A 14,936-nucleotide genomic window follows, 5' to 3' on the forward strand; every position below is an offset into this window, starting at 1 on the left:
ACCCCCATCTAGGTTCCCTTCCCTACGCCCCCATAGGTCGTGCCCCCTCTCCCACCCCCCACTTTCCCCTCCTTGACTGCCTCCTTTTCTGAACATGAATAATTCCACAGCACTTCCCATCTGTTATTGCCATAGAGACAGAAGCTCGGCAAAGATAATGATGTTCTGTGCAGAGCCAGTGGGGGGAGAACAGCATCTGCAAGTCTGGGGGAATAGATTTTCCAACCGCGAGAATATTCAGAAGGCCCGGCTGCAGAGCTGAGGTGGAAGGCTGGGACAGTCCTGAGACTTGGCACCCGGTCAGCTTTCAGCACCTGGCTTCTGTGTCTAGCAAGAAGAAAGAATTTTTAGAAACCAAGATAACTGATAAATGAAAAAGTGATTCTAGAGCTGTAAATAATGATAAATGTTTGATAGTCATTTTATCAGCCATAAAAGTGATTACTTGCTTTTTAGTAAAGACCTGAGAACCAAAACATTGAACAGTAAGTAGACTTTTCAGAAATCAACTACATTATTATTCTCCACTGTTCTTGTGATTTGCTTTCCACAGGAATCTAATCTTGAGGGAAGGATCTTTTGTGCCTCTGATTTTATGTGTAATGGTTTGAGAAAGAGTGACAGGAAACTGTGGCTAGAACCAGTCAAACTAAGGGCATCTTTTCCCCACTGTTCATCAAGGTACCAAATGTACAAAATTAAAATTCACTTTGCCCTTGAATTCCCAAAGTCTTAGCCTCAGAGATACAGATTTGAACGCATGTGAAACCAAGCACACTACATTACATAGATCTTACGCTGATAGGGAGGTTCTAAGACATATTTTTTGCAGGCTTACTGAGGATTTTCAGAGTATCAATAAAATTTATTGTATGATATAAAATTTAAAACACTAGAAGCAAATAAGGATGGTTCTTAAACCCAGAAACAGAATTGAACAGGTACAAAAGTACAGGCTTCAGAAACAAATAGGTGCTGTGAAGTAATGAATGCTGTAGTTCTACATACTAAAGGTCTTCATCAATAGTGAAAATTCAGTGTTAGTATTGGTCAGTAAATAGGTATTAAATGGATTTCATGTGGCCTCCTAGCTCACCTTCTTGGCTGCCAACAGGAAGAGCTGATCAAGACCACCATGAATGTACCTGAATGCATTTAAGAGCTCCAAAGGGTTTGCGCAAGGATTTACCCATTGTTTCATCCTCTTCCACGAAATATATGTAGTATTAAGTACATAAAGGATCCAAAGTAACTGCTACTAGGCAGTCTAGAATTTCTTCTTTAGTGGTAATGGCTGTCTGGTAATAATAGAAATTTAGAAGTTACAAATTTGAAGGCCACTTCTGCTCTGTGACCCAATTATAGTTTGGGGCAAATGCTTTCCTTTTGTCTCCATTTACTGATCCATTTATAATTATCTATTAATATTAATTACAAGGAATATGAAATTGAGAAAGCATAGGGAAAAGTGAAAGTGCAACATACTTTTTTTCCTTAAAGGAGGGGGAAGAAACCATGTTAATTGAGCAATACAAAACTGGTTTTTGTTTTACACCTCTGCTCTTTTCAAAGAGGAGAAACTAGTGATAGCCTAGGGGTCCTTTTGAGTGGTCTTCATTCTGCCCTGATTGACAGCAATAATAGAATTTGAAAATAATTTTTTTGAGTTTTTTGGTTATGGTTTTTTGGCAACAAATCAAATGCTAGCAGATCTGTCAGCTTTAAAAAAGAACGTCAGCCTTTTCCTTTTCCATTTCGTTTTTTTTTTTTCCCTGCAGCTTTTCATTTATTTCTGCTTGTTAGGATGATAATGATAACTGTCTTTAACTTCTTCACAGCACTTTAATCTTTTTCCCCCTATGCTTTTGCCCTTCACTCTCCCATACTGCATTAGTGCTTCAGCCCTTGCTGGTGCAAAGTTCCTTCTCATTGACTACGTTTTCTCCCTGGACTGCTCTTTCCTCTTATCTGCCTATTCATTGATGGTTCAACAAAGTCCCAATTCCCATTTTCATGCCTTAAAAAAGATGAACACCAGATGTTTAAAAACTTAACTTCCTCTCCCTGTATAGTGAGTGTCACACTACACTTCCCCCCATCCTCAGGTTTTAACTTAGACTTAATTAAATTGTAAAAGAAGGAAGAAAACAAAAAGGAATAGCCACAAAGGGTAAAATAGGAAAGGCTGTGTTAAAAATGTTCAAATTTTCAATGTTTAAATTTTAAATAGGGGCTGGAGTTGTGGCTCAGTGGTAGAGCAATCGCCTCTCACGTGTGAGACCCTGAGTTCGATCCTCAGCACTACATAAAAATAAACTATTAAAATAAAGATATTGTGTCCATGTATAACTAAAAAAATATTTTTAAAAATTTTAAATAAATCTGAAATTAATATAATAATCATAATAAGTGTATTTCTTTGTCAATTCTAGGAATTTCATTAGTCTTTAGGAAGTTTGGCCAATTTTGATTTATTGTAAATCAGACTTTTGGACTTTTTTTCTGAAAAAGAAAGTGAGAGGAGTCTTGATTAACCCCATGATGTTGTCAAGCTATTATTTGCAACCTGCAAGTTGAGAGATGTTATCTCAATATTAGTTGAGAGATGTTATCTCTCAATATTAGTAGTACTGGACTCTAAAAAGCTCAGTGTTTCACATATTCCTATATGTACTAGAAACTCACTCCTTTAATGAAAGGGAAGTTGAGGCAGAGTTTAGGTCACCTGCCAAACCACACTGATCATCAATAGAAGAATAGTAGAACCAAGTGCACTTAACCAATATCAATGGAGTTTCCATTCTTCATGTCCTCTCTCTGCTTGGGGTGCATACAAGTAAGCAATAAGTTCTGATTCAAATTACTCAAAAAGAACAAAGATCGAAACTCATAGGTTGGGTACATATATCACAATCCACAATAATATTTACCCTTACTATGCACAATGTTTTATTCTATTCTGTTTCTTTGTATTTCAATCCACTAGGAACACTTTGCAATCAGAAGTTTAAGGACTAATGAATTGCTGAGTGTGGTGATGCACATATGTAAAGCCAGATACTTGGAAAGCTGAGTCAGGAGAATAGATAGTTCAAGGCCAGCCTAGACAACTTAGCAAGACGTTGTCTCAAAATTAAAAATTAAGTTAAATTTAAAAGGTAAGGGTTGGCAGGGTATGGACCCTAACAGTAGAGCACTTGCCTAGCATGTGCAAGGACTGGATTCAATCCCCAATACTGAAAAGAAAGGAAGGAAGAAAGGAAAGAAGGGGGAGGGGAAAGAAAGAGAAAGAAACAATGACTTAAAGAAAAGCCCGTGTTAATATTCATATAGTGTTGAATTTTGCTAGGCTCTTTTCTAAGCCCTCTACATACAATAACTCATTTACTACTATTGACCTTATGAAGTAGAGGCTGTTATTACCCCCATTTTACAGATGAGGAAACTGGCATAGAGTTGTACCCAAGATCACACAACTTGATAAATTCTTACCCTTGGAATATGAAAAAGATTTATACTTGATTTTCAAATCTGATTTCTAAGCAGGTTCAATTTTGATGTTTAAAAAAAAAAGGATATGAAAGTTTATATTATATGACAAAAGATTTTATCTCACTTACTGCATTATGACATATGTTTGAAATTCCCAGAAGACATTTTATTTCCATTAATATCTAGGTTAAACTAAAAATGTGTTATTTGGAAGGAATAAGTATTATTATTATTATTATTATTATTATTATTATTATTTCTAAATCTCACAATAATACTTCAAGGTAAAAAATATTATCCCCACTTAATAAGAAAACTGATTTCAGGGTTTTTCTTAAATCTTTGCTATAGTATTTTGTCTACATAAGATTAGTCACCTAGCAGAGTCCTATAGCAGTGGAACAAAAAAAAGAAAGTTTGGTTAAAAGAGGAGTAGAAATAGAGTATACACATGATATAGCTCAAAGAAAGAGAACTCAGGTGAAGGACCAAATGGGAATACAGGTCCCCAAATAATAGAGGCAGAATTGTAGTGGCCTCCACAAGGTTGTCCAACCAATCCCCAATTCTTTTCCTGGCTCCTGCCCCAGCTCTGAACCACTTGGCAACAAATAGTAGGTCTTCATGCTGCTGTGTTGACCTTGTGCCCTGTCACAGCCAACTGGACCAGGCGTAGACACCTAAGCCAATCTAGGCCAATAAGCACCTTCTCAGAGGTGTTTGGAATGAACACTGAAGGAGTCTAGGTTCAGCATGGGTGGTGTATTGAATGGAGTAAATATAATCTCAAGACTTTTTGGCAGTTGTACTAGCTGTATTGTGGAGTGGAAAAGCAGAGGGAGCCGGCCTGCAAAGGGAAACCAAAATGAGGCTGAGCCTAGAGAGGAATAGATGGGAGTGTTGATAAGACTCAAACCTTCAGTTCCAGTTTATTCCAGAAGCTGAGTTGAATTCCTGTCCTTGAATGCTACTACTACAACCTTGAACTGAATTCCCTTCTTGGCTTGAACTAGTCAGAGTGAGTTTCTGCTATTTGCAAACTAGAGTCCTGAGCAGTTGAAGGGCGACTGGCTCTGAGAAAGAAGTGTAAGAATAGGGGAGTATAGCAAAGCCTGCACACTTCAATTTTATATATCACTGGATTTAAGTATAAATACCAAATTTTGCTAGCAGTAGATTCCTCAAATAAAAACCAAAGCAATCAAACAAAACATGATACGCTTTTGCTTTTAGCATAGAATATGAAATATTTAAGGATTCTCACATCTTTTAAATGTAGGAGTCTCTCCACATCATGTACAACCACAAAAATGGGAAGTTATACTCCATGTATGTATGATATGTCAAAATACATTCTACTGCCAGGTATAACTAAAAATAACAAACACAAAATTTTAAAAAATAAATAAATGTAGGAGTCTCTAAACTAATGCTATCCAGTAGATCCTTCTGCAATAACTGGATATGTTCAGTATCTGTACAGTCCAGTGTAGCCACTAGCTACATGTGACTGTTGAGTCCTTAAATGTGGCTACTGAAACTAAGAAACTGATTACTTTATTCTAATTAATTTAACTTTAGCCACATGTGGCTAGTGGCTACTCTATTGGACAGCACAGCTCTCTAATTGTTGAAAATAAGGTTTCTTCTGTGATAAGAATCACACAGTAGGGCTGGAGATGTAGCTCAGCGGTAGAGCACTTGCCTGGTAAGAGTGAGGCATGTTCTGGGTTTAACTCCCAGCACTGGAAAAAGTTGACGAAGACGCAAACAGTAAAGTTGGTTTGCAATGTCAAAACAAGAATCAAAAGAAAACTGGAAGTGAATGTTGCAGGAACACCAGGGGACATCTATGAAGAACTTGACCCAGTAAATACAAACTAAGGGCCTACTTCCCACTTTATGCAATAACTTGGAAAAACAGGTATTAAGATGGTCCTATGGTTTGAATATGATTTGTCTGTTTCCTCTGAAACTCATGCTGAGTGTTAAGAGGGTAAAAACTGAATCCAGCTATCCAACTGTGGTATTTGGATAGAGAACCTTTGGGAGGGGATTAGGATTAGATAAAATCATCAGGGTTGGAACCCTCATGTTTGAAGATTTCTTACGAGAAGAGAGAGAGATCTGAGAACACTGCCTCTTGATGTATGATGCCTGGCACTGCCTCAGGACTCTGCCTGCAAAAAGGCTATCAACCAGATGTGGCCCTTTGCCCTTCAACCAGAATTGTGAGCCAAGATAAACCTCTTTTCTTTATAACTTACCCAGTTCGTGGTGTTTTGTTTTTAGCAACAGAAAATTGAGCTAAAATAGATGGTGCTCTGAGAATCATCTGTAAAACAAACAAAAAGAAAGAAATTAATAAAATAGGAAAGGGAGGGAAGGTGAAGCAAAGTAACTTTTAAGAGAGAAAATGGTTTTCTGTTCACAGTGAAATGTAACTGATTGTACTAACAAATCCGGAAAACAAATGTGTCCCTCAGAAGGCATAATTGGTCAGCAAGGTTAGCAAGGTTATCTCAATTGTGAAAATTAATGAATCAGCCCCAAGATATTCAGAAAGCAAATTATGTCTTTAACCTCCCTTGTTCTTATTTCTTACGTGGAACAACCTTCTGATTATAATGGGGCTTGCATGTGGGAGATTCTGTGCCAATGCAAATGTTCTAGTTCCTTTTCTAACTGTACTCAAATAGATGGCAGGCTGGTTGTGTGCTTCCAGTGCTATGAGTTTGGTTAATGTGAAACGGCTCACAGACCAGATCCAATCTTGTTTGTTGACAAAATCAGGTGTCTGAACCTTCAGGGCAAAGATCCAGGTTCTAATTAACCCAGATAACACTGCCCTGGTCAGGCTCATGGCAGATTGCCAAATGACCTCCCCACCAATTCCCTGACCTGTCCCAGGGACATATCTTCAAAACATTAGTTCCTAAAGTGGAAGCAAGAGAAACTAAAGATTCTTAAGGAATTCTGGCACAGCCCAGTAAGAACATGGGAACAAGAGGGGTTATGAATGTAAGTCTATGTGAAATAAGTTATTTTTAAAGGGTGATAGTAAGCCTGGTGAGGTAGTGTACACCTGTAATCTCAGGATTTTGAGACAGGAGGGTAGCAAGTTCAAGGCCAGGCTGGGCAACTTAGTGGGACCTTGTCTCAAAATAAAAAGGACTGTGGATGCAGTTTACTTTTAAAGTGCCCCTGGGTTTGAACCCCAGTACCACAAAATAAATATATAAATAATTTTAAAATGGAGTCTCACTATGTTGCTCAGGCTGGCCATGAACTCCTGGGCTCAAAGGATCCTTCTACTTCACCCTCCTGAGTAGCAAGAACTATAAATTCATGCCACCACACCAGCTAACAACCAATGTTTTTAAGTAGGGAAATTTCATCTTGATTTCCTCCCATTCAAAAGTACCCATCAAGTCCCCAAAACAATTTTTCTCAGAGTGGGACTTACTAAGGTCCTACACGAGAATCATCTGAGAATCTTATTAAATGTTTGGATTCTTGGACACCAGAACATCCAAATTAGAATCTCAAGATGCAGGAAACGGCAATTTTGTTTGTTTGTTTTTCCTGTACTGGGGATTGAACTCAGGGGCATTTTACCATTGAGCTACATCACCGGCCCTTTTTATTTTAAGACAGGGTCTCCCTAAGTAGCCCAGGTTGGCCTGGAACTTGCAATCCTCCTGCCTCAGCCTCCTAAGTAGTTGGGATTACAGATGTGGCCCACACCTCCTAGAAGGAATCTGCACTTCAGATTAAGCTACCAGGTGCTTCTCTGTACTCACCAATGAAGTATAAAGAGACAATAGAGGAAGGACCTACCTGAAGTATGACTAAGGACTGCCTGCCGCAACAAGGTTACTCAAATGGCCACTGGGGCAGACAGGATAGAAGTACAAATGCAGAATTATCTGAGAGAAGGGTCAGGCCCAACTTTCCCAGATCTGCCTGCTCTTCTGCTACCCCAACAGCAATTGTTCAATATTTTTGCAAAATTGACAAAATTAACTAAAAAATAGGACATAGATTTCTTCTCCCTCTCTCAGATTCTAGCCTCCCTCACAGCAGCCAATGTGCCCTAATCTTTTCTTGGGGTAAAAAACATTCTGGAGATATGAATACTTCCCCAAAATAACATTAAAATTCTTTCATAAAAAATCCCACAGGAAAACAAGAAACAGAAAAAGGTTATAAGGTTCAAACATGTTTGTGAGTTGATTATAAAAATTAAATTTTATACAGCTCAGTGATAAAATACTTGCCTAACATGCATGGGGGGCCTGGGTTTGTCCAGCACTGAAAAGAAAGGAAGGAAGGAAGGAAGGAAGGAAGGAAGGAAGGAAGGGAGGGAGGGAGGGAGGGAGGGAGGAAGGGAGGAAGGGAGGGAGGGAGGAAGGAAAAGAAAAAAGGTGAAACTTTTGTTATTTAATAGTATATTAATGATATTCAGTAAGTGAAATGTGAACAGATCAAGAAAAATGTAGTGGTAAATACATGGCAAGATAGGTATCAAAATGAAAATTTATTATACCTTTTCATTCAATAGGTACTCTTCCAAAAATTTATCCTAACAAAGTTAATGGACAAAAGCAAAAAGATGTGTAACAAAGATGCACATCCTGTTGTTTGTCAGAGAAAAATTAGAAACTTTCTAACATGGAACACATCCATCTGTGATGCATGCAACTCTTCCAGCCTCTTCTAACAGAACCTCCCTTATCGTGGTCCCTTGCTGCAGCCTCAGGGCATCCCTTGAGCAAAGAGTGATGATCACTTAAAGGATCAGGAGCAGAGACCAGAACCACAGACTGGCCAATGACCTAGACATAATCTAACCCAAAAGCCTGGCCCAGAGGGTAGATAATGATTTATTAGGCCAATTAGACTTTTCCTTCTAAAACTTAACAAAAAAAAAAGACAGTCAATTGGAATTGATGTACATATTTTCCTTTATAAATAAGTTACATATGAAAACCTCAGGCAATAAAATGACTGTTTTCAAATATGCTTAATATAAATTTAAAAGTTACTGAGAAAAATATTAATAATGCTGTCATTTTATTAATGTCTTGATCATTAGTTAAATTTGATACAGAAGGTGCCCAACATATTCTTTCAATTGACAACATGGGAAATACCTGTTAATAGAAGAGTCTTACATTCACAAAATTACCAGTCTTGAATTCTTAAGCTCACTAGAACTGGTATCTGTGGGAAATAAATATTGGTTCTGTTACCCAAATCAGACACTGAATTTCTAATAAATAGGTTTCTTTATATAGGTAATATGGATCTTAAAAAAAAAAAAAACAAACATGGTGGGGCTGGGGTCATGGCTCAGCGGTAGAGCGCTTGCCTAGTGTGTGTGAGGCCCTGGGTTCAATCCTCAGCACCACATAAAAACTAAATAAATAAAATAAAGATTTAACAGAAAAAAAAAACAAACCATATGGGCTCATTAAGGTTAGGATTATGGGGCTGGGGATGTGGCTCAAGCGGTAGCGCGCTCGCCTGGCATGCGTGCGGCCCGGGTTCGATCCTCAGCACCACATACAAACAAAGATGTTGTGTCCGCCGAAAAACTAAAAAAAAAAATAAATATTAAAAATTCTCTCTCTCTCTCTCCCTCTCTCTCACTCTCTCTTTAAAAAAAAAAAAGGTTAGGATTAATTGAAATCTTTTTGCATGTTAATTTAGTTTATTACAGGTATGTTTTAGGTTTCTTCATTTATATTACAGTGGTTTACTTTGAACAATGTTATGAAATTATTTATTAATTAATTTGTGTAATTGGAGTCATTTATTAATGACTTTACTATGACTTTCTAATGGTGACCCGAGACTGCGTGATCAACTTTTTTTTGTTCTTTTTAGATATACATGACAGTAGAGTGTATTTTGACGTATTATACACACATGGAGTGTAACTTATTTTAATTAGGTAGAATAAATATGAAATTAATACCTGAAGTTCCATCAGCCACATTATTGATTTTTAAATAAATAGCTTGTCAAATAAAGGCTTATGTAGTATTTTTCTTAAGTGCTTTAGTCACCATCTCCTGGATGGACAAGGACCAGGCATTCAGTATTCAATATTCAAATATCTTACACATTCAAAAATAGTTAAGACAAATACTGCACTATACTAATTTTAGGAAAGTGGAGAACAACTTGCTAATAAATGTTAAAAATGATTTAGTTGTAAACAATCATTGACAGGGAGGTGGGAGCCTAAACCATCTATGAAAGTGCTCACAGTGAGCCAAAACAAATAAAAAATAAGAGTCCCAGTCTCCTGCAGGCCTCTCTGACCCCGAGGGCAGGACCACACCTGCTTGGATGTTCAGCTGAGATTTCTACCTAAACTGAAAGATACTCTCATGCTGCCTCTCCAGCTTTGGCTCCTTGCTTCCAGAAAATGATTCTGACCATAACCTTTGCTCCACTGATTGTTCAGATATCAGAATTGTGCAACTGCTGTTAATCAACTGTGTTAAACGTCTGCACTTCAGGTTGCAGGCTCTCTGCTTTTTAGACATATGAAAGCATGATTGTGAACAATGGTATTCATCAAAGGTAGCCTGATGGACTGTAAGGCTATCCACTTTTCTAAGCATGTTACAGCTTTCCTTGTGGGTTTTTCCCCCTTGAATCAAATCAGGCCATCAGAAATGTTCATACTCAAAACATAAAAGAGTTCCCTTCCTGAGGAGGACTTTTGGCATTATATTCTCCATCTCTCTGTACAAGGGATTTTCTGAGAAAGAACCACCTATAATTTGTTGGTTGAGGATGACTCAGTGTTCCTTTTATGAGAACCCTTGGGATAAGTTTCTCTTGAGGATCAACTGTTTTGCTTCTGTCTTTCAAATACTCAAATGGTTGTTATTATTCATGTATTGCCCCAGCCTCTTAGAATGTCAGAATCCCAACTGTAGACTACCTCCCAGATACACTGACGTGCTGACACTACCACTGGTTTGGTTTTATTTCCCACCTTAAATTTCTCATTACTCTCATTTCATATAGGAGACAGAGAAGACAGAAAGGAAGGACAGAAGGAGGGAAAAGCCCAGAGTAAGAGAGAAAAAAAAAAACTAGTAGTTCTAGTTAATATATGATTCATTTGTTCCTCTTAAATACAAATATAATAAGGGCAACACCCACCTTATAAATATAAAGATGACTTTCAGGAGGGGTCTCTAAAGATCTTCCAGAGAAGTCTTGTACCAAGAGAGTCTCAGAACTGAGAGAGAGAGGAAAAAACTAAAACCTTACTATTATTTCCATTTATTCTGTCCATAATTTTTTTTTTTTTTTTTTTTTTTGGTACTGGGGATTGAACTCATGGCGCTTTACCACTGAGCTACATCCCCCAGCCCATTTTATTTTCTATTTTGAAATGGTCTCACTAACTTTCTGAGGTTAGCTTCAAACTTTTGATCCTCCTGCTTCAGCCTCCCAGGTTGTTGGGATTACAGTAGTCAGCCACCACACTCAGCCTGTCCATAAAATTTAATCAGATCATCTTGACAAAGGAACAGAAATCCATTCCATATACTTCAAATCACTGGGGGATAGAAGGGATGTTTATAAAGGGACCTATAACTGGAACTAGAAAGTCCTTAGGATCCTAGGCAGCCCAGCATCACCTTCTTTTCTTTATACCTTTGACTTTCATATGGACTCCTTCAACTTGAGTTGTTCCCATGTTCCTGCATTTAATTGTCCCTGACACTTTCATTGGCTCAGAATGTCTTTCTATGCCAGACCACACTAGTCAGACCATGCCAGGATTGACAGCCAGTTGGTCACCTCTTGCCTAACCTACTGGAACAAGAGGTCATGAGCATTAAAAACATGACTGCCCAGGGCTACAGATGTGGGTCAGTGGTAGAGTCCTTCCTTACCTAGCATGTGGGAGGCCCTGGGTTCAAACTCTAGCACTATGAGGGAAAAAACAAAAACAAGAACTACCACATCATGTGTTACAGTGTCTTCAATGTTTATTTTATGTAATTCTTAGATCTTCTACAATGTATGATTTTGCAGGGCAGAGACTACATTTTCATCTTCTACATATCTGTGCACCCCCACCCCTGTCCTCAGGACTTGATGTGGTTCCTTTGTATGGTACTATCAGTATTTGATCTTGACAAAGCTAAAGTTGATACAGTGTACTTTTCCACTATCCTACCAAATAAAAATAATCCTATTCAATGAGCAAGACATGGAAACACAGAAAAAAAAAAATCTATTTTTTTAATAATTATTTTCTCCCACATTCTGTTTTTTCTCTGGTGTTTTAGGAAGAATCTCAGAATTATTTTAAAATTGAATAAAATCAACCAATCACAGGGATGAAAGAAGAGGCAGGGTTTCAGCCTCTTTCCCAGGCCCTTAATCCCTTTCAGTGACCGGAAAAGTCTCCTGACACAGAGAAGTCTAGACATGCTGCCCTTTGCCTGTGTTTAAGGAATGCCCTTTGGAGTTTTTGGTCCATGTGGCCGCAGGCTGTCCTGACTGGGGCACTTGTGACTCTCCACCAGTACGGACTTCCTGTGCTGGCTGACACCCTTAGTGTACAGATTCTTATCATTAAATCAACAGAGTTAGTCTCTGCAAGGGACTGCGGTCTTCCGGGTAGAGCGTTTCCTACCCGTTCTTACTTGGTCAGTCTGATAAGCGTAATATTTCTCATTCCACTCTGGCTAGACACTAGAGTTTTCCACTGACGATCAAAGGGACAAACGTGCTCAAAAGTCGTGCTTCCAAGAAAAGTATGGGTCTAGCTCAAGAACAAGGTTTGTTCTAAGGCAGGGGTCACAAGTTGGACCAGAGATATGGCCTAGAGCTGTGCCATAATCATTGCTTGCATCCACTGTTTCTTTAAGGATGGTTAAATATCATTTCGTCCTTCTGCATTATTCACTGGAAATGTTCTTTAAAGGAAACTTTCCCTTATCATCTGTTGGTTATCTTGAGAGCTGGTTTGGAGGTTCAGGCAGGTGAGCACAGCTTCTCATTTACCCTTGACAGAAAAACAGTCCTCCCCTATCTGGAAGGTTGTCCTTTTGGACAGAGTGCACAGCTTCAGGAGGGACATGTGGAGCAGTGAAGGAGGAAGGGGACACACCCACCTAGCCAGCCAGATCAGCCCTAGAGCAGTGGGGTGACAGAGGTCATACATACTAGCTCACTCTCATACTCTGTTTGTTATATTCAGGCATCTTTTTCCTTTTTTCTTTCTTTTCTTTCCTTTTTTTTTTTTTGGGTGGGGGGGGCAGGATGTTTTATTATTTCTTTTTATTTGCCAGTTTTCACAGCGGTGAATATCCTCCAATGATGGCCAAGATGTTTTTTTTTGTTGTTATTGTTGTTGTTGTTTTTTTTTGGGGGGGGGAGGGTTCCTTGTGACCGCATAGATTTTTTTTAGCATATTTTATGTGTCTCAGTTCATTATAGTTTAAAATATCCTTGTTCTTAAAGATGAATGACTTATAATCACATAAGCAGACACTTTCCTATAAGATTAAGAGCTACTTTCCAGAACTTACAAAAATGAGTAACTTAAATTTGATGTTTGTAGACTGAAATTTAATGTTTAAATTTAAATTTAAATTTAAAGACTATGAGGGCTGGACAAGGTGGTGTACATCTGTAATCCCAGTGGTTTGGGAGGCTGAGGCAGGAGGACATCGAGTTCAGAACCAGCCACAGCAACTTAATGAGGCCCTAAGTAACTCAGCAAGACCCTGTCTCTAAATAAAATATTTTAAAAGGTCTGGGGATGTGGCACAGTGGTTAAGTGCCCCCAAGTTCAATCCCCAGTTAAAAAAAAAAAAAAAGACTATGAGGACTACTGTAGTTTCCTCTATGAAGTCCCACCATCATGCAGATATTTGGAATTATCTCAAGCTAGCAATTGTCACATTCCCAGTACTTGCTAAGTCTCCCTTTAAATAATAATGATTTAAAAAGTAGCACCTGCACATTACTGAATCCTCATCAAAAAGGAGTAAATGAATAAAATAACCATAAACCCCCACAGAAAGGAAGGAAGGAAAGAGATAAGGACAAATGGAAATGCAAGACTGATAGAGGAGGGGAACCCCAGAATGACAACCATATATATATATGTCCAGATTAGTATAGGAGGATACAAAATTACCGAAAAATGATAGATTTCCTAATGTTTGGACATATTGAGAGGGAAATATTGTTTAATGAGAAAGTTTGAAGATGAATGAGTGATAACTAGGCAAATAGAAAACAAAGCAATGTTATTAAAAGGTACTACTAACTCTAAAAACTAAAATAAAACATTATTCAAGAAAGGACAATCATAGTAACATTACCTAGCTCTGCTGTGCATATTACATAATCATACTAATGCAAACACTCTATTGATAATGAACAACTGTGATATAACCATATTGACTGGAAGGAGGGAAGGTAATAGGTGTGTGTGTGTGTGTGTGTGTGTGTGAAAGAGAGAGAGGGAGAGAGTTGAATTTTCATCTTCCATAGTAAGGATTCTTTTGATAAATTGTCAAAGCACAAAAACTTCAGAAAAGGCCACTCAAATACATTATTTAGAAATATGGCCAGGCGTGGTGGCGCATGCCTGTAATCCTAGCAGCTCGGGAGGCTGAGGCAGGAGGATCGCGAGTTAAAATTTAACCTCAGCAACAGCATCAGCAAGGCTCTAAGCAACTCAGTAAGACCCTGTCTCTAAATAAAAATACAAAATAAGGCTGGCAATGTGGCTCAGTGGTCAAGTGCCCCTGAGTTCAATCCCCAGTAAGCCCCCCCCACCCCCCAAAAAAAGAAATATAGAGGCAAAGTTAGAAGCAATAACTAAAAACATTGAAGGTAGTCATTTCAGGGAGGTGGGAATCTGCAGTGTGGAGATGAAGCAGGGTGCTTTTTATTTTTATTTGACATTTTTAATTATGTAACTATATACATTTTTTAATTAAGACATTTTTTAATTAAAAACTTGTCACATTTTTGTGTGCTTCTAATTCAAATAATTCTGCTGCCAGGAAATTAATCTCTATCATGGTCTGGGGTTTTCACCCTCTCTAAAGTCATGCAAGAGTCCCAGTTGGTCTCATTTAGTCTAGAATATGCAGGGCAGACCTTCTAGTCTCCAGGGCACGTAGTCTCGACACATTGCTCAAGTCCATGGTCTCTTCAAGCTTGGCAACAGGAGTGTCCCAACAAGTCTCATCAGAAAGATGGTGTATATTTAGCCAGGTATGATGACATTTTCCTGTAATCTCAGCTGCTTGGGGGCTCAGGCAGAAGGATCTTGAGTTCAAGACCAGCCTGGGCAACATAGCTGGCCACAGAAGGAAGGCAGGAAATAGGAAAGGAAGGCAGAAAGGCTGATCTTGTCACCTCTGGGAGCCCCTATG

General features: G+C 38.4%; 1 long non-coding RNA gene across 1 annotated transcript; it reads right to left on the reverse strand.

Moving 5' to 3' along the window:
• Positions 1 to 62: 62 nt before the first annotated feature.
• Positions 63 to 6,210, reverse strand: LOC125620063. The gene is made up of 3 exons (XR_007351650.1): positions 6,098 to 6,210; positions 5,760 to 5,827; positions 63 to 327 (listed from the first exon to the last, which is right to left on the reverse strand). It is a non-coding gene; the product is annotated as an uncharacterized LOC125620063 (long non-coding RNA).
• Positions 6,211 to 14,936: the final 8,726 nt, after the last annotated feature.

The sequence above is a fragment of the Marmota marmota genome, unplaced genomic scaffold, assembly GCF_001458135.2.
Source record: "Marmota marmota marmota unplaced genomic scaffold, marMar, whole genome shotgun sequence".
In the NCBI taxonomy this organism is placed as follows: domain Eukaryota; kingdom Metazoa; phylum Chordata; class Mammalia; order Rodentia; family Sciuridae; genus Marmota; species Marmota marmota.